At 43.4% G+C, this 19,918-nt stretch overlaps 1 long non-coding RNA gene across 1 annotated transcript; it reads right to left on the bottom strand.

Moving 5' to 3' along the window:
- Positions 1–2,626: 2,626 nt before the first annotated feature.
- On the bottom strand, positions 2,627–19,653 carry LOC126494036 (uncharacterized). Its single transcript, XR_007589914.1, has 3 exons — positions 19,598–19,653; positions 18,184–18,264; positions 2,627–4,991 (listed from the first exon to the last, which is right to left on the bottom strand). It is a non-coding gene; the product is annotated as an uncharacterized lncRNA (long non-coding RNA).
- Positions 19,654–19,918: the final 265 nt, after the last annotated feature.

Here is a 19,918-nt window from a genome sequence, read left to right as displayed (position 1 = left end):
CTATTTGACAAGAACTTTAAGGCATTGAAGAAAGAAATTGAAGAGGATACCAGAAAATGGAAGAAATTATAGACTCACTGGATTGGGAGGATCAACATAGTAAAAATGGCAATTCTACCAAAGGCAATTTATAGATTCAATGCAATCCCCATCAAGGTCCCATCAAAATTCTTCACAGATCTTGAGAGGACAATAATCAACTTTATATGGAAAAACAAAAAACCCAGGATTGCCAAAACAATCTTATACAATAAAGGAACTTCGGGAGACATTACCATCTCATACACTCTTCACTGGCAATACAGCATTATTTTTTGGCATCTTTTTCTCATTAGTAGGCTTTCACTCTTAGTCTGTGTTGTTACAGGTCTCTAGCAGAAATTTTATTTTTCCCAGTTTTCCTTTTTTTCAAATTAAATTTAATTTTTATTTTATATGTAAGGTGTTCTCTCTGCATGTATGCCTATACACCACATGCACACAGTGCCCACCAAGGTCAGAAGAGGGTGTTGTATCTCCTAAGACTGAAGTTGCAGATGGTTCTGAGCCACCAGGGGTGCTAGGACTCAAACCTGGATCCTCTGGGAGAGCAACCAGTGCTCTTAATTGTTGGGCCATCCGTCCAGCTCCTTTATTTGATTTTTTCAAAAAGCAAACATGTTTACAGAAGCAGAAACAGAAAAGTCAAGGCGGTTACTTGGGTATTGTCTACTTCTCTATTTCTCCAGGCAACTTGGATATGGTGCTTGGCTCAGAGAGCAAGGACAGTTCCAAGAGATGATGTAATACATTTAACCCTCAGTCAAGGCTGCACTGCCTGGCTCTTTCCTACCATTTAGCTTTTCTTTCCCTTTTCCAGGCTATGCTAGAACTTAACCCACTTCTCCTTCTGTAGCATCACCAGATAAGCATATGGTGCAAATCTGTGTGTACCTTGTATTTTTTTATTGTCAACTCTAACAGTTCTACCCCACAAGTGACTGCCGGGATTGTGAGATGTTCCTCAGGCACCTACAGCTCCATATGCCTGCCAGGGAGCCAGCACCTACCCTCCCAAAGGGCTGGAGATCTAGTTTGACCTGTGGATCCGTATTAAACGACACCACGTGGCTCAGTGCCTAAGAGAATGGCATTGTTTGCTCGGTGAATAGATGCAAATGAAGGATACTGTGATGAGCCTGTGTCTTCTGGTGGACTCAGTAAACAGCCCAATCACTGTACAGTAGAAATTCCTCCTATAATCTGCCTTCCCTTCCCAACCGTGGAAGAGCCCGTTCATGCTTCCATATCCATCCAGGTAGGCAGTCTGGAAGGCTGAGAGTCATCTGCTTGCGCACTTAGTGAGGCTGTTATAGGACCAGCTGGGTTTTTATTTTATTTTATTCTCTGTTTTGGTTTTTTAGAGCAACAAGGAGTGGGAGGGTGACAACCGTATCCTGGACATAAGGAGGTGAGGAAAACAGCAAGGGAGAGGTGTGGGGGGGGGGAAGAAAGAGAGATATGAAGAGCCCAGAGAAAAGCAGGGGAAACAGGTAGGGAGGAAGTCAAGACAGGAGAAAGCACCTGGCACCAGTGTAAGGAGTGACAGATGCCTCAAACAGGAGGCGGAAGCTGGGGGGGGGGGGTGGCTATGGCACTCAATGCAAAGCTGTTCTTCCTGTCGAACTCCTCCTGCCTACTGAGGTGAGACAAAGTGGAATATTCCACCTGCTCGTGGTCAGAGGTAGACACCGAGCCTTGGCCTTCTGGGATTGTAGTTCTCCAACTCAGGGGATGTAGTGTCTCACACAGCCCCAAATAGGGAGGATCTTCTCACTTGGTTCCAGCCTAGGGTAGAATTAGGAAAGCCTCAGAACATAGTAAATGACCATTGAGGAAGATGAGTCTGCCTGGGAGGAGTCTCAGCTGCCCCTGAAACCCCTGTTCTTGTGATTTGGACAACACTCAGAAGTGGGAATCCTGCAAGTAGGTAGAATCGATTACAATGTAAGGTGTGTCAGTGTCAAGTATGAGAGTGGATAATGGTCAAACAGACCATTGCAGAGGAAGACACATTCTCGAGGGGCCGGAAGGGACAACTTCCAGAGATACGTGGTACTGACTTACATTTTTAGGTGGACTTTATATTGCTTATAATGTTTTTAGAACAGACAGCTTTCTTGAGGAGGGTTTTTCTGCCCAAGTGATTGACAGGCACCTTTGGGTGAATTTAGGGAGGGAACAATGGTATACCTCTGGCTTTTTTTTTTCACTAGGAAGCCACAGCTGAATACTGATATTATGACTTTCTAGGCACTTTAGAATGTCAGGACACCACAGAGTGTGAAATATGACTCAGATCCTATTCTTTATTTTTTCCCTCCTTTTTATTATTTTTATTGATATTTATTGAGCTCTACATTTTTCTCTGCTCCCCTCCCTGCCTCGCCCCCTCCCCACTTCAATCCTCCCCTAAGATCCCCATGATCCTAATTTACTCAGGAGATCTTGTCTTTTTCTACTTCCCATGTAGATTAGATCTATGTAAGTCTCTCTTAGGGTCCTCATTGTTGTCTAAGTTCTCTGGGGTTGTGGTTTGTAGGCTGGTTTTCTTTGCTTTATGTTTAAAAACATGAGTGAGTACATGTGATAATTGTCTTTCTGGGTCTGGGTTACCTCACTCAAAATAATGTTTTCTAGCTCCATCCATTTTCCTGCAAAATTCAAGATGTCATTTTTTTTTTGTTTGTTTTTCTGCTGTGTAGTTCTCCTTTGTGTAAATGTGGTACATTTTCCTTATCCATTGTTCAATCAAGGGGTATTTAGGTTGTTTCCAGGTTCTGGCTATGACAAACAATGTTGCTATGAATATAGTTGAGCACAGGTCCTTGGGGCACAATTTGAGCATCCTTTGGATATATACCCAAAAGTGGTATTACTGGGTCTTGAGGAAGGTTGTTTCCTAATTTTCTGAGAAATCACCACACTGACATCCAAAGGGGTTGTACCAGCTTGCACTCCCACCAGCAATGCAGAAGTGTTCCCTTTCCCCCACAACCTCTCCAGCATAAGTTATCATCAGTGTTTTTGATCTTGGCCATTCTTTCAGGTGTAAGATGAAATCTCAGAGTTGTTTTGATTTGCATTTCTCTGATGACTAAGGATGTTGAACATTTCCTTAACTGTCTTTCAGCCATTTTAGATTCCTCTGTTGAGAGTTCTCTGTTTAGGTCTGTATTCCATTTTGTTTTTATTGGATTATGTGATCTTTTGGTGTCCAATTTCTTGAGTTCTTTGTATATTTTGGAGATTAGCCTCTGTCTGATGTGGGGTTAGTGAAGATCTTTTCCCATTCTGTAGGTTGTTGTTTTGTCTTGTTGACTGTGTCCTTTGTTTTACAGAAGCTTTTCAGTTTCAGGATGTCCCATTTATTAATTGATTCTCTCAGTGTTTGTGCTGCTGGGGTTCTATTTAGGAAGTGGTTCCCTGTGCCAGTGTGTTCAAGTGTACTTCCCACTTTCTCTTCTATAAGGTTTATTGTGGCTGGCTTTATGTTGAGGCCTTTGATCCATTTGGACTTGAGTTTTGTGCATGGTGATAGATATGACTCTTTTTCATTCTTCTAAATGTTGAAATCCAGTTATACCAGCACCACTTGTTAAATATGCTTTCTTTTTTCCATTTGATATTTTTTGCTTCTTTATCAAAGATCAGGTGTTCGAATATGTGTGGATTGATACCCGGATCTTCTAGTCAGTTCCATTGGTCCCCTTGTCTGTTCTTAAGCCAATACCAGGCTGTTTCCAGTACTCTAGCTCTGTAGTAGAGTTTGAAGTCAGGGATTGTGATGCCTCCAGAAGTTCTTTTATTGTACACAGATCCTATTCTTTGTAAAAATGTATTTATTTATATGTGTGCACAGCCTGCACATATGCGCAAGGGTAGGCATGTAGATGGAAGGCAGATAACAACTTTAAGGAGTTGGTGTCTCCTTTGACTATGGGTGTTCCTAGAATTAAACTCAGGTCACCTGCCTTGGTGGCAAGTAGACAAGTGCTGAGACATTTCACCTGCCGCCCAGATCCCATCATTTAAAAAAAAAAGACAGGTGATAGATAGATAAATAGAAAAGTTTTTTGAAATAAGGTTTCTCTGTGTAAGTGCGTAACAGCCCTAGCTGTCAGGGCTGGAGAGATGGCTCAGAGGTTAAGAGCATCATCTGCTCTTCCAAAGGTCCTGAGTTCAATTCCCAGCAACCACGTGGTGGCTCACAACCATCTGTAATGGGGTCTGGTGCCCTCTTCTGGCCTTCAGGCATATACATAGACAAAATATTGTATACATAATAAATAAATATTAAAAAATAAAAAAAACCAAAAACAGCCCTAGCCTTCCTGGAACTCGCTTTGTAGACCAGGCTGGCCTTGAACTCACAGAGATCCACCTGCCTCTGTGCTGGGATTAAAGGTGTGCACCAATGCACCCAGCAAACTACATATTTTTATTGTTAGTTTCTCACTCTGTGTGTGTGTATGTGTGTACACGTGTGTGTATGTATGTGAATGCTGGTGCCTGCAGAAGCCAGAGATGTCAAATTCCCTTGAAGTTGGAGATCCAGGCAGTTGAGAGCCAACAGATGTGGGTACTGGGAACTGAGCTCGTAGCCTCTGCAAGAGCGGTATGCTCTCTTTAAGTGCTGAACCATCTCTGCAATGCTTAGGATCCTTTACTTTTGGCCAGTAATCAGTCTTGCACTTTTAATTCCTGGTTTTACAAATGCTGATAAGGAGAGAAAGGTCCATCCTAGGTGACCTTCAGGCCTGTTAATATCTGACTGCTTAACCAGCAATCCCACTTTAAGAACTAAGGCCCTCAAATCTTTCAGGAGATGGGCATCTAGTTGACCTGGCCACTTCTGGCTGGAATGAGGCATAGAAGACTTTAGAGCAGCAGTTCTCAACCTGTGGTTCATGACCACTTCAGGGGTCAAATGACCCTTTCACAGGAGTCACCTAAGACCATCAGAAAACACAGATATTTACATTACAATTCTTAACAGTAGTAAAATTACAGTTACGAAGTAGCAATAAAAATAATTCTACGGTTAGGGGTCACCACAGCACGAGGAACTCCATTAAAGGACTGAAGCATTAGGGAGGTTGAGAACAGTGGTTTAGAGTCTCTACTCTTGTTGACCTTCAGGCGGGCAGATGATCAAGGGGACCAATAGACGGAGTTAGACTGCTGCCGAGGGAAATGACAGTGGGAACACTTTAGGTCCAGCAATGTCATAACAGATAAATTAGAATGCTGAGCTAGAGGGTTTTTTTTTTCTTCAAGCAGAATCTTATTTAGTTCTTGCTGGCCTGGAACTCACTATATAGACTGGGCTAGTCTCACACACAGAGTTCTGCTTAACAGTCTTGTGGAAGACCACTAGCTCCCACCAGTCCAAAAGCCAGGGAATGTCACCAGATAGTGTCTAAGGCCTGTAACAATTTTCCCCTACTTCCTTGTCTACCTGATGTTTCCACTTTTCTTTCTTTCTTCCTTTCTTTCTTCCTTCCTTCCTTTCTTTCTTTCTTTCTTTCTTTCTTTCTTTCTTCCTTCCTTCCTTTCTTTCTTTCTTTCTTTCTCTTTCTTTCTTCCTTCTTTCCTTCCTTTTTTCTTTCCTTCCTTCCTTCCTTCCTTATTTCCTTTCTCTTTCTTTCTTTCTTTCTTTCTTTCTTTCTTTCTTTCTTTCAAATATAGTCTTATCATGCAAGTACTAATAATCAGACTGGCCCTGCTGAGAGTCTAAGAGCAGATGACGTCAGGTGTGTTCAGGATGGCATGGCCATAGATGGCCTCTGAGTCTTGCATTCCTCCCCAGCCAGTTGTTTACATGACATCTAGATTGAAAACTAGCCCAAACTAACCATTAGCTCTGTGTGTGTGTGTGTGTGTGTGTGTGTGTGTGTGTGTGTGTGTGTGTGTGTAGAGTCCTTCTTACAGAATAAAGTACAAATGTGTTCCTACAATATAGGCTATGCAATACCCCTATCTCTGTGCCCCATCATAACGAACTAAGATCTTAAGCCCCAGTCGTACTATTTGACTCATATGCCGCATGTGAAGTTCTGTAATGAATGCATTAACTCTGACCATAACCCTATAAGATAGGTAGTACAAATAAATAAAGTCACTATTGGAAAGTCTAGCTAAGGCAAGAGAGAAAGTCAGGCAATTGGAGGCTTGCGAGATGGTTCAATATTTAAGAGCACTTGCTGCTGCTACTCTGCCAACGGACCTGGGTTTGGATCCAAGCACCCACATGAGACAGTTCATAACCACCTATAACTCCAGATCATGGGGATCTGGAGCCTTTTTCTGGTTTCATTTGGCACCCACACATGTGGCACAAACACTCATACATATACATAAGATAAAAATAAATATTTAAAAGAATGAAAAATTATCGGGACATACGAGAGAAAGGAGCCCACCATTCCAGAATCTGATTAAAGCCTCTTGCCAGCGGAGAAGCAAGAATTCCGGCACAGTCAATAACATTGACTACAAAAGGCTGTCAACATAGAGTTGATATTCCTTTCATAACCAGTTTATGTTAAAATAGCAATGATGCAGCCTTAAGGCCTGAATATATGTGACCTTGGGTAGACCATCATTCCTTTCCCCAAACATTGCCTGAGATTTTCAATCAAAGCTATTTACAGCAAATATATCCTACGAGGCTTTACTTTATATATCTGTGTGTTGTAGAATATTTTTTAAGGTGTGCCACGTTTGTTTATGCTCTGAACATTTGTTTAACCATATAAAGATGGGTTACTTCTGTTTATGCTGCATTTGTTTAACTCTGTGAACCTGTGACTCGTTGTCTAAAACACCTGATGGTCGAATAAATGGCTGAATGGCCCAGGCAGGAGAAAGGACAGGCGGAGCTGACAGGCAAAGAGGAGAAATAAGGAGGAGAACTCTGGGACCAGAGAAGCAGCAAGAGAGAACAAGGAGAGGAGGGTGTCAGCGAGCAGCCACTTGGCCACCCAGCCAGATAATGAATAAGCTATATAGAAGTGAGAGAAAGCCCAGAGGCAAAAGGTACATGGGATAATTTAAGAAAAGCTGGCTTGCACACTGATGAATATTTTGCATATCACCATAGAACCTTCATCTGGCCATAGATGGAGATAGAGACAGAGACCCATATTGGAGCACTGGTCTGAGCTCTCAGGGTCCATATGAAAAGCAGAAGGAGGGAGAACATGAGCAAGGAAGTCAGGACCATGAGGGGTGCGTCCACCCACTGAGACAGCGGGACTGATCTAATGGGAGATCACCAAGGCCAGCTGGACTGGGACTGATGGAGCATGTGATCAAACCGGACTCTCCGAACATGGTGGACAATGAGGGCTGACTGAGAAGCCAAGGACAATGGCGCTGGGTTTTGATTCTACTGCATGTTCTGGCTTTGTGGGAGCCTAGTCTGTTTGAATGCTCACCTTCCTGGACTGGGGGGAGCAGGGAGGATCTTGGATTTCCTATAGGGTAGGGAACCCTGACTGCTCCTTGGACTGGAGAGGGATGAGGAGGGGGGAGGGGGGAGGGGAGGGAAATGGAAGGAGGGAAGGAGGTGGAAATTTTCAATAAAAAATAAATTAAAAAAAGAAAGAAAAGCTGGCTAGAAACAAGCCAAGCTTAGACCAGGCATTTATAAGAATAAGCCGCCGTGCCAGATTCACCTGGAAGCTGGGTTGTGGGCCCCCTCAAAAGCAGAAGAACCAAAGAGCCCTAAAGAGTAAAGAGTAAAAGCAACAGCATCTGTGTGGCTAGATTTTTACCTTATGGATTGTGAACTTATCAAACGCCTCTCAGGAACCACTCAGCGATAAGAAAGTAACTTCAAAATGCCACCAAAATCCATATAGCAAGGACTACTTGCTTCAATATTTTGAGACATCAAGCCATTATATCGGGAGAAAAGTATTTGAAGCTTGGGGCAGAGGCAGTGAAAACACCCTGGACCGAGTATCCTGCAGGCAGCCACTCCCTAAGTCAAACCTTCTATTTCAAAAGAAGGAGAAATAGGGGGCTGGAGAGATGGCTCAGAGGTTAAGAGCATTGCCTGCTCTTCCAAAGGTCCTGAGTTCAATTCCCAGCAACCACATGGTGGCTCACAACCATCTGTAATGAGATCTTGTGCCCTCTTCTGGCCTGCAGGCATACACACAGACAGAATATCGGATACATAATAAATAAATATTTAAAAAAAAGGAGAAATATACTTGAATCCTCTGACCTTTGGTCAGGGTGGAATGGATCTATCTCTATATGCCATCCCAATGTCCAAAACACCAAGAAACTGAACTTTAGGTCAGGGTATGTAGCCATACTTGTTGTCAACACCCTCATCATCAGAAGCATGCATGGGCAGCCCATTTATAACAATTCTCCAGTTGTTCCCATCCTGGGTAGTCCTAGATGCTTGTGTTATTGTCATACCCAAGGTTCCACAGTCTTCCTTTACGCTGTCTATGCAGCGTTTTTTGGGCCTTCGTCTTCACCTTATCCCGTGCACTCCTCCAAGCAGTGCTATCCTCGGGTATCTGCCGTCACTCATTCTCATAACGTAGTCAAGGTATCTTAAGCACCATTGTCGTATCCTGTAGCTTACTTCCTTCTATAGATGGAGATTTTCTTATGTCATTGTTGTGCAGCCTAGCTCTTTGTGCAACACCTAGAATCCTCCTGAGACACGCCATCACAAACACATTCAGCCGCTGTTCTGAGGAGCATTTCTTTGTCCAGGTTTCAGAGTTGTAAAGAAGGCAGCTCAAGACAAGTGTCTCATAGACTTGTAATGTTGTTGTTGTCGTCGTTATATCTCTTGCTGACCAAACCTTTCCTAGTGCCTGGAATGCAGCCCTCACTATCCCTATCTGCCTCTTGACATCTGAAATAGGTCCCTCCTTTGAACTGAGCTTTCCTTCCAGGTAGACAAAGTTGTCTTGTCAACAACCGCAAGAGAGCAAAATAAGATCAAACTCTCTGACCTTCAGACAAGGTGGAATAGGCACATATTTTTGGGCTTCCACACTCAACTGAGAAAATGCCTCCATAAGATCTGGCTGTATGGCATTTTCTTAATCAGTGACTGATAGGGTGGGCCCTGTCCATTGTAGGTGGTACCACCCCTGGGCTGGTGGTCCTCCGGTCTAGAAGAAAGCAGGCTGAGCAAGCCAGGGGAAGCAAGCCATTAAGCAGAACTCCTCGGTGGCCTCTACATCAGCTCCTGCCTCCAGGTTCCTACCCTCTTTGAGTTCCTGTCCTGACTTTCTTTGGTGATGACCTATGATGGAAAGGGTAAGCAGAAATAAGCCCACCCTTTCTTCCCCAGTTTGGTTTTTGTTCATGGTGTTTTGTTGCAGCAACAGAAACCCTAAGACATTTTTTAAAAAGAGAGAGAAAGAAGGCACAGGGTTGGATGCATGGGGAGGTGGGGAGGATCTGGGAAGAGATGAGGGAGGGGAAACCATGATCAGAATATATCACATGAAAAAGCAAAACAAAAACCTAAATGACCCATTTAAAAGATGGGCTTGGAATCTGAACAGAGAATTCTCAAAAGATGAAATTAAAATGCTTGAGAAATATCTCAAAAAAATGTCCATGTTCCCTAGCAATTAGAGAAATGCAAATCAAAACAACTTTCTTCTTAACCCGATCAGAACTTCAAAGATAATTGGAACAAAAACGGTGACAAGGACGTAGGAAAAAGGGAACTTTCAGTCACTGTGGGTGGCATTAAAAAACTGGTGCAGCCACTATGGAAATTAGTGTGGCGATTTCTCAAAAAAAAAAAAAACTAGAAATAGATCTACCTTATGGTGCAGCTATACTATCTACATATGTCCAAAGGACTCAACATCCTACTCCACAGACACCTGCTCAGGCTGGGTCATTGTTCCTCTGTTCACGATAGCCAGGAAATGTCCTCCAGCAGGAGAATGGGTAATGACAGTGTGCTGCAGATACATTGTGGAATGCTAGTCGGCTGTGAAGAAAAATGAAATCACGAATTTTGCAAGGAATTGGATGGAACTAGAAAAGATCATATTGAGTGAGATAATTCGGGCCCAGAAAGACAAACATCGCGTGCTCTCTCTCTCTCATCGGAGGTTCCCAGTTCCAAGTCTTCGATGTGAGCACATAGCCTGGAGTAACTGCAGAAACCAGGAGAGTAAAAGAGACCCCAGAAGGAGTACAAGAGAGAGGAGGCTAACAGGGTCTAAGTGATTTGAAGGGAAAAGTGGGAAAATGGGGGAGGGATTTAATTAGGGAGGTGAAAGGAAGATAAATTAGAAGAAGGAGGAAGCAAAGGAAAATAACAAGAATGTCTGAAAAAGTTTTAAGCCATCATATTATTGTCTATCTACCTATAATTACACATGATACATAGATGTCTGTACATGCATATACGTAACATAGTTGAATTATAGTTTTCCCATCTGAGCTGGCAATGCTCCCCAGAAGAGCCATAGACGATCTAACAAAACCCCCAACACCAGTAATGAGAAGCCCTCGTTCAAGTTGTCAGTATTCTCCAAGAGACTCCTAAACACTATAATTGCTATAGCATGGCACAATAACCCAAGGGTACAATAGTGGCTCACACCTTGGCAGTAACCAACAGCTCACTAAGTGAACCTAGGGTCCACTCAACAAGAGTGTACTGGAATCTTCGCCAGCTGCCCAGGGCTAGTAAAATCATGTATGTTGGAGGTGTACCAATAACTATAATTTTATTAAAAACCAGCATAATTCCTAACTACATTCTAAATATTTATCCTTATACCTACAGATAAGTGCAGTTGTCACTCCTCATCAAAGAAGCTTCTCTTTGCAACAGATGGAAAACTTTCTAGAAAACCACAACTGACCAAAATGCAGAAAACAAAAATAAAACATTGTGTGCTTCCTAGTCCCAAATGTCTGTCTATAACACAACTCCTGTACTTAAGGCTCAGGGATCATTGTGGAAAAGGGGCCAGGAAGACTGTAAGAGCCAGGGAAATTGGAAATTTGCTGTGAGGTTGTGTTTCCTAGAAACATCTAAGAGGTTAAACTCATGAAGTCTGGTCTTCATGCACCTAAACATGACCTTGAAGAACAATGTTACAAATGGACGGATGGGCTGGCATAGAATGGGGAAAGCTTGTGGGACCCCAACCCTAGACAAAGAACTGTGGGTATCTGGTGATTGATAAAAATGAAAGAAATGATCTTTCCTAGGGATGAGCCCCCAATAGCATATACTATACCAAGTGGTCAGCCCTAAGATCATGTACATACAGGGGACCTTACACAGACTAAACAGGCTGAATTTCTGTGTTTGTGTGTATGTAACAACAATGAAAGAAAAAGAGTCTAGGATTTGGGAGAGAGCAAGGAGGTGCATGTCAAGGATTGGAGGGAGGAAACAGAAGAGGGGATTATGAAATTATACTTTTGTTTTCATTTTTTGTTTTTTATTTTTATTTTATTTTTTTAATATTTATTTATTTTTATTTTTTCCATTCAAATATTTACACTTCCTTCCCTCTTCCCAATCTCCTCGTGCTCCCCCACTCCTCCTCCTCCCTCCCCCTCCCTGCTTGAGAGAGGGCAGGGCACCCTGCTCTGTGGGAAGTCCAAGGCCCTCCCCCCCCTCCATCCAGGCCTAGGGAGCTGTGCATCCAAATAGAGGTTTCTCTTCAGATTGTTTTCATTTTTTTTTTTCAAGACAGGATTTCTCTGTGTAAGAGCTCTGGCTGCCTGGAACTCTGTAGACCAGGCTGGCCTTGAACTCACAGAGATCCGCCTGTCTCTGCCTCCCAAGTGCTGGGATTAAAGGTGTGCACCACCACCTCCTGGCAATTATACTAATTTTAAAAATTAAAAACTTACTACTAAAAACATAAATATGGTCTAGAGAGATGGCTAAGTGATTAAGTGCATTTGTGGCTCCTACAGGGGACCTGGGTGCAGTTTCGAGCACCCACACTGGGTGGCCCACAGCTGTGTGCAACTCTAGCTCCAGGGGATCCGCTGCCATTTTCTAGCCTATGTAGGCAATATACACAAGTGGTACACACACTGACAAGTAGAGGTGCACACACACAAATAAAATAAATGAATAATTCGAAACATAAATATATAATCCCAGTACTCAGGAGGGAGGGGCAGGCAGACATCCATGAGTCTGAGGCCAGTCTGGGCTACAATAGTGAGTTCCAGGACAGCCAAGGCTTTGAAGTAAAACCCTGTTCAAAAGAAAAAAAAAAAAAAAAGAAAAAAAAACTTACAGGAGGCGGCAGTGGTGCAAGCCTTTAATCCCTGCCCTTGGGAGACAGAAACAGATTGACCTCTGAGTTTGAGAAGGGCCTGATTCACAGAGTGAGTTCTAGGACAGCCAGGACCACCTCACAGAAAAACCCTGTCTCAAAACAAAAAAACAACACACACACACACACACACACACACACACACACACCAAAAACAAAGAACAAATCCTACAGGAATATATAAGCTTTATGCAGCTGGGGGTCCGTATAACATAAGGACCTGCTTGTTGGGGTTTCTGTCCTACCCAGTTCCCACAGCCGGTAGCTAGCTAAGTGCTCTAATTCTACCTTCCGCCTCTCAGACCTGCAGCATTAACACTGGGAAAGGAAACCAACAGGCATTCTTGTCACCGTGCCCTAGTTTATCTCTGCTGGCTACAGAGTAGAATGCCAGGAACAGATAAATCTTGGAACTGATAGCTGCTTCAAATCATTTTTGAAATAAGGTATATTAACTCAATTAAATTGTTTTTAGAAATAATTGTTTCTTGTTCCTTTGCTTGCTTGCCCTTGATTTTAGGAGCCAGGGCCTCACATTACATTCCTGGATGGGCTGGAATTCACTCTGTGGAATGGCCCCAAACTTCTGATGCTCTTCTCTTCTTTGTCTCTCACATGCTATAGAGTTAGAGGCATGTGCAACCACATCCAGTTTGGAAGCATTTTTTAAGATTCATTTTTTTTATTTATGTGTATTTTTTAATTAAGTTTTTTCATTATTTTACATACCAACCAGTTTCCCCTCCCTCCTCTTTTCTCATACCCTCCCAACCCCCACATCCTCTCCTCCTCCAATCAGAAAGGGGCAGCCCCCCCCCCCGCCCCCATGGGAGTCAACAAAACATGGCATATTAAGTTGAGGCAGGACCAAGCTCCTCCTCCTGCATCCAGGCTGGGCATGGGGTTTCAAAAATCCAGCTCATGTCTGTACTAGCCCATGTATGGGTTCTCACGGTGGGCAGAAAAGAGTATCTGATCCCCTGGAATTGAAGGTACAGGTATTTGTGAACCTTCTGATGTGGGTCCTGGAAGGAAACTGATCTTGGTCCTCTGTAAGAGCAATACACACTTAACTTGCAGAGCCATTTCTCAAGCCCTCTTGGAAGCATTATGTGGACAGTTTTGCATTTACTATATGTAATAGTGAGTTGTGTTGGTTGTTGTAAGTATCAATTTGATGATGTTTTACTATATATTGTTGCTTTTGAATGATGTTACCAGCACCTCATTCAAAACCCAAAGTATAGCAGTTTACTGCTTTAGTTGGCAGTGTGAACCTGGGAGAATGGAGCCTAAAAATGAGGTGAACTAAAGTCTCATGTAATAGCCAACTTTATTCAGAACATCAGACAATTTATATTCTGAGAGATAAGAATCAAATGAGTAGCCAAGCAGTGGTGGCGCACACCTTTCATCCCAGCACTTGGGAGGCAGAGGCAAGTAGATCTCTGTGAGTTCAAGACCAGCCTGGTCTACAAGAGCGAGTTCCAGGACAGGCTCCAAAGCTACAGAGAAACCCTGTCTCAAAAAAAGACAAAGAAAAAAAAAAGAATCCCATGAGTAAAGTGTCCAGTCTCAAGGATCAGCCACATGCAGTAGACAAGATGGACGTGGCAAAACCACGTTTTCCCATAGAGCATATAAATAGCAACAGCCAGCTGTAATGAATGATCTAAAGTAAACTCACTCCTGTATACTACAGGGGGAGGGGTACGAAAACACAATCCAAGAATGATGCTGTGTTTTTGAAGAAACTGAGGCCACAGGACTTTTGTCTTGGTTTCTTGGAGCTTTCTCCCAAGCACTCCATTCTTGGATCGTGTTCTGAATACAGTCATGGCAGACCACTCTCTGGACTGTACAAAGCACAGAAAGAGATTTTTTTTTTTTACCATCTCGTGTTTTCTGTAAGATTTACTTGGAGACTTATAAAGCTCCATCATTTAGCAGTATAAATACAGGTAATATTAATTTATTACACTTTCCTATATGTAGCTTGTACTCAGCTTTCTTAAGGTGGTGCTGCATATACTATCCTCTAAGTCAAACAATTGCTAACTTCCTAAGACCAGCTGTGTCTGCGTCTACAGCATCACAGCTGGGCTTGTTAATTGTTGATTAAGACTAAGGGGCTGGATGTTTTTCCAAAATGAAGGATTGAAGGCTCCAAAGCTACAGAGAAACAGAGAAACCCAGTCTCGAAAAACCAAAAGAAAGAAAGAAAGAAAGAAAGAAAGAAAGAAAGAAAGAAAGAAAGAAGATTGAAAAGCAAGTTATAAAAGTCTGAGCAAGTCACATAAAAGTACATAACAGACAAGGCTGTATATATATATGGTACTGAAATTTCCAAAATCAAAGTTAAATAAATTGATGTCAAACTTCTTCTTAAATGCATCTCTAATCAATTTATTTAAAAGTGTTGGGGAATGAGGGGTTGGAGACATGGCTTGACTGTTAAAAGCACTGACTGCTCTTCCAGAGGACCCAGGTTTGATTCCAGCACCCACATGGCTGCTCACAACTGTCTGTAACTCCAGTTCCAGGGAATACAACATATTCTTCTGACCTCCACAGGCACTAGGCATGGACTTGGTGCATACACATAAATAAAGGCAAAACACGCCGGGCGGTGGTGGCACACGCCTTTAATCCTAGTACTTGGAAGGCAGAGACAGGTGGATTTCTGTGAGTTCCAGGCCAGCCTGGTCTACAAAGTGAGTTTCAGGACAGGCTCCAAAGCTACAGAGAAACCCTGTCTCGAAAATAAAATAAAAAAAATTAAAAAGTGTTTAGGTTTGGCCCCAACTCTACTAACTATTACACAGTAGTTATTAAAAGTAGCACATATGGCCAGGCAGTGGTGGTGCCCGCCTTTAATCTCAGACGCAGAGGACGCGAGGATCTCTGAGTTTGAGGTCATCCTGGTCTACAGAGCTAGTTCCAGGACAGCTAGAGCTGTTACACAGAGAAACTCTGTGTCAATAAACGAAACAAAAGCACCAGATGGGTCTGGCTGATTTTCTAGGTGAACATCATATTTTAAATGCCAGTACTGATATGCTCAGAGGGACTGAGAAAAGGAGGCAATGTTTTCCCTCCTGTCTTCAAAGGTCAATTAAGTCCCAGGGGACAGTGGAGCAGCTCTCCAACTCTCTGGTAACTATGGAGAGCTACTTGTTCTTTTCTTCAGGTCATGGCGACCGCTTGTACTCAGAAAAAAGGCTCCAGGAGGGCCAAGCTTCCTGAGTGTGAAGTCTTGCTTACTTCTGACTAGTGACGTGACATTGGAAAATTCTGTCAGTGCTTCGGGGTACGGGGAAAAGAGGCAATGTCACCCTCATCAACTTGAGGAGTTTTAGAATCTCCTAGAAGCAGGCCAAGTCAGGACTTGTGGCTTCAACTCTGAAACTATTTCAGAACCAGCTGGTTTATGAAGCAGAATTGGAGATTTTACTAATGATACTTTAATATAGGCTTATGTGTGAGGGTTAGGGAGAAAAAGAGGTGCTTAGTGGAAAGTAAACCATATCCAAGTGTGGGTACAGGCTCCTCAAGGAAGAGATGCAGCCCATTGCTTTACTATTGTAAAGTGTATTGTATGTGTGTGTGTGTGTCCTGATCTAGTTGTCCTTTGTGTCATATTAAAGCAGCGCTTTGCCTTTTCCCCCTTTTGTATTTGGGTATAAAAGTGTATGGAAATTAAACACGGGCAAACTCAGGACTCAGCATTCAGTGTTCACTTAGTTGCCCTCCCGAGACTTTCCTATGTCTCTGTGATTCTTCCTTATCTCTGTTCCTCCTACCCTAACAATTCTAATCCTCAGGCCCCTACCCTGGAATGTGTGAACCCACCGTGGCTAAGATCACAGCAGAAGTCACCCCAAAAAGGTGGCTCCCAACAATTGAGGTTCCCTCCTTTCAGATAAGTCTAACTTATGTCAAGTTGACATAACACTAGTCGCTACAGAAAACAGAAAAAAAGAACCCAGGGGGAAAAAAACAAGCCAAAAAGCACAAGAAATATAGAGACACACACAAACAAAACTAATCTTTTTGACATAAAGCATTAAAGATATATTTGCTCCACTTCCTAGGTACATCATGTACCCCACCCCTCCACGGTTACTCTCATCCTGAGTGTGGACTTTTTTATCCCTGTAGATATTTTGTTCTTTCATTTTACATGACTATACCCAGAAATGCTTTCCTAGTAGCTTTTAGTCACAATACAGTTTCGTTTGCCTGGATTGAAACTTTAGACCCGTGTTAACTCTATGTGGCACCTTCTACAAGTGGCTTTTTATCCCTAAACATTGGTACTCAGGGCTCTCGATAGCTCTTACATTTGCATGTTGTTCCTCAGCAGCCAAGGGCTTCAGAGTCCCTTATTACTGTGAGCACAGGTGTTATTACTAAATTGGAGAAGAAACCATGAGCCTGAGGGGGTACGGTTTGCCCATGATCGCAAGATGACAGAGCCCCAGGCTTACCGACTCTGTATTATCAGACAATGGGTGAGCAGCCAGAAGGCCGGCAAGGGAGGAGAGGAAGGGTCTTGGAGAAGCCGGTGGACCAGGGGAGGGGGAAAGGAAGCAGTCAGAGCCATGAGAGTGCCTTATCTATCAGCTAGTCTCATTTTCCACTCTGGCCCTCATTGGGATCACCCGGGGAGTTTCAAACCTCCTGATGCCTGACACCCACCCTGGAGGCTCTAATATGCCTTCTCTGTGTGGAGGCCAGAGTAAGAGGTTGATTGAAAGCTCTCCAGCTGAGTTGAATGTATAGTCAGAGTTGCAGCCATTGACTGAGCAGAGCAATTTGTTAGGTAGTGAATTAGCTGAGGGGGCAGGACTTAAAGGCTGGCTTGTTAACTTTAATAAGATCTTAATCCTTCATGACTACCTTGATAATGTGATATAAATAAGGTATTGAGATCTTGGGCCCACAGTCTATTGATAGAAATGAGCTAAGATGAAGGTGATAATCCGCTTTCCTTAGAGTTGTTCATACCAGTCTTAGACGGTAGTGTTCAGTTGTTGTACCCACGCGAGACACAGGGAAGAATGCCACTCAATGAAGGTCACATTAAGAGTCCTTTGTTTCCCAGAGGTGGAAAGCAAGCTCACACCAGAAAAGACTATTGACTCCGAGTGAGGCAGGGCAGGATTTATAAACTAAAAACCTCAATTCCATCACACCAAAGGCAGGCTACCGTGGGGGGTGGGAGGTGGGGGAAGTGCTTTCAAAAGTTTTAGTTCAGTTGATTCAGTTTGTTTTATATTGTAGACTAATGGACCTGTAGACCGACGCTGCAGAATGAGAATGTTCTGCTTAGCAGGATGTGGTTAGCTGGGAGGATGGGGGTAAGGGCTTGAGGGGCCATTGGGTGAGTGAGTTAAAACTAGGACAAAATGGAGTTACTTTGGGTAGTTCACAGGCATCAGGGCTTTAAAGGAGAAAGCCACAGTTTTTCATGATGAATGTTCATCAACCCACAGAGTAACAAAATTCAGCAAACATTCTAAGTACTTCCTTTATGAAGGGTCTATGCAGCTGGGAAGGAAGACAGATGGAAACCAATTATAATCCTTGTCTGGAAGAAGCCCATACAAATGGACAATTCAGACAAATATACACAAGCAATTAACACAGTGACCTAGGTGTGGCACTCATGGTTGCTTGAGACTGCTTGGGAAAGGCTTGATTCCATGGAGATTAGAGAAGCGAGAGCCCTGCTCACAGGAAACGTCTCAACTGCAGCAAACCGGGAGCTTACAAATCCAGGACTAATGAAGGTGATGGGCTAATAAAAGGGATATACCTGACTTTTCTTCACACCGCGCTTGGCATTCTTCTATGCTCTGGTACTTCTCACGGTTGCTGGTAGGTAGGTGGCATTAGCCTTGGAAGGGGAGGAGAAAGGCTAAGTTAAGTCTAGAGCTAGTGAACCCTAGATCATAATTCTGAGCAAATTCTTTCTTAAATGGTTGGTATGTGTATGTACAGACCTGAATAGAACCCAATGCAAAGATTAAGGCAAGAAAGGAGCCAGATGCAATAGTAAGGGCAGAAACACCAAGCCTTCTGCTCAGCCATTTGCAGGACCAAGCGAAGGGTAAATGTTCTCAGGCAAAGTGTCTTTCAATCCAGAAAAGTAACCCAGACAACTTGTTCTCATCAGAACTCACATGTCAGATGTTATCAGTGGCAAAACCAGTGGAAGACGAGGCTAGCTGTGAGACCTGCCATGGGTGTGTGTGTGTGTGTGTGTGTGTGTGTGTGTGTGTGCATGTCTTTGCACATTGCAGGTAGAGGTCCGATCAACAATGGGTGTGTTCTTCAATCACTCCCGCCTTTTTTTGAATTTATATTATTATTAGCATTTATTTGCCTATTTTGCATGTGAATGCGGGGGGGGGGGGGGCAATGCTCTGGGGCTAACAGCAACTATCACGGGTCAATTCTCGATTTCCTCTCCACCATGTGTTTCCAGAATCAAATTCAGGCTTTTAGGTTTGGCTTCAAGTGCCTTTACCATGTGAGCCACCTCATCAGCCCTTCATCTTACTTCTTTGAAAAAAAAAAAAACCTTTATTGACCCTTGAGTTTGCTAGACTAGCTAGCTGATCAGCAAGCCCCAGGGATCCTCCTGCTTCTACTTCCCCAGTGCTGGGATTATAGATGTGGACCATCATTGCACCTGACTTTTTATGTGGTGCTGAGGATTGAACTCAGGTCCTCATGCACTCATGGTAAGCACTGTATCAACTGAGCTCTCTCCCATGCCCTTAGATTAATGCTTTTATTTGTTTGAGACAGGATCTCACTTAAGCAGCCCTGGCTGGCCTAGAACTCACTACAAAGACCAGGTTGGCCTTGAACTCAGAGAGATCAGCCTACTTCTGTCTCCTGAATTCAGGGATTAAAGGTATGAACAGCTTCAGCAGTGGTCCTCAACCTTCCTACTGCTGTTACCCTTTAATACAGTTCCTCATGTTGTGGTAACCCCCAACTATAAAACTATTTTCATTGCTACTGTAGGGGAATGTGTTACAGTTGTAGTGTTAGAGATATCCTGACTTATCAGGAAGCCAGGATATACTTAGAGCTGCAATAGGACAGCTCTGGAGGGGTGGAGCCGCAATAGGACTGAAGGCGTAAGTCACGAACAAGGCCACACCAGTTTGGAGTTATGATTAATAGGGTGTTATTTATTTAAAGGGGAAAAAACTTACAGATCACAACAGCCATCTGCACAACCAGGAAGGGAGTCTAGTCTCCGGAGGAGCAGGAAGTGAAGAGAGCGAGCAGAGAAAAATAGCCGCTTTTTTAAAGGGAGAGAGACCACGCCCCAATGGGCTGGTATCACAGCAGCTATTGGTTGGAGGGGCGGAAGGACCTCCCGCAACATAGGACAGCTCTGGAGGGGTGGAGTCGCAATAGGACAGCTCTGGAGGATAGAACTGCCATAGGACAGCTCAACCCTGGAGGATAGAGCAGCAATAAGACAGCTCTGGAAGCTGGAGCTGCATTAGGACAACTCTGGAGGGGTGGAG

The sequence above is a fragment of the Alexandromys fortis genome, unplaced genomic scaffold (genome assembly GCF_014885135.2).
Source record: "Alexandromys fortis isolate MF-2015 unplaced genomic scaffold, M_Fortis_MF-2015_v1.1 scaffold_373, whole genome shotgun sequence".
Taxonomy (NCBI): Eukaryota; Metazoa; Chordata; class Mammalia; order Rodentia; family Cricetidae; genus Alexandromys; species Alexandromys fortis.
This window is presented reverse-complemented; position numbering and strand designations above follow the sequence as displayed.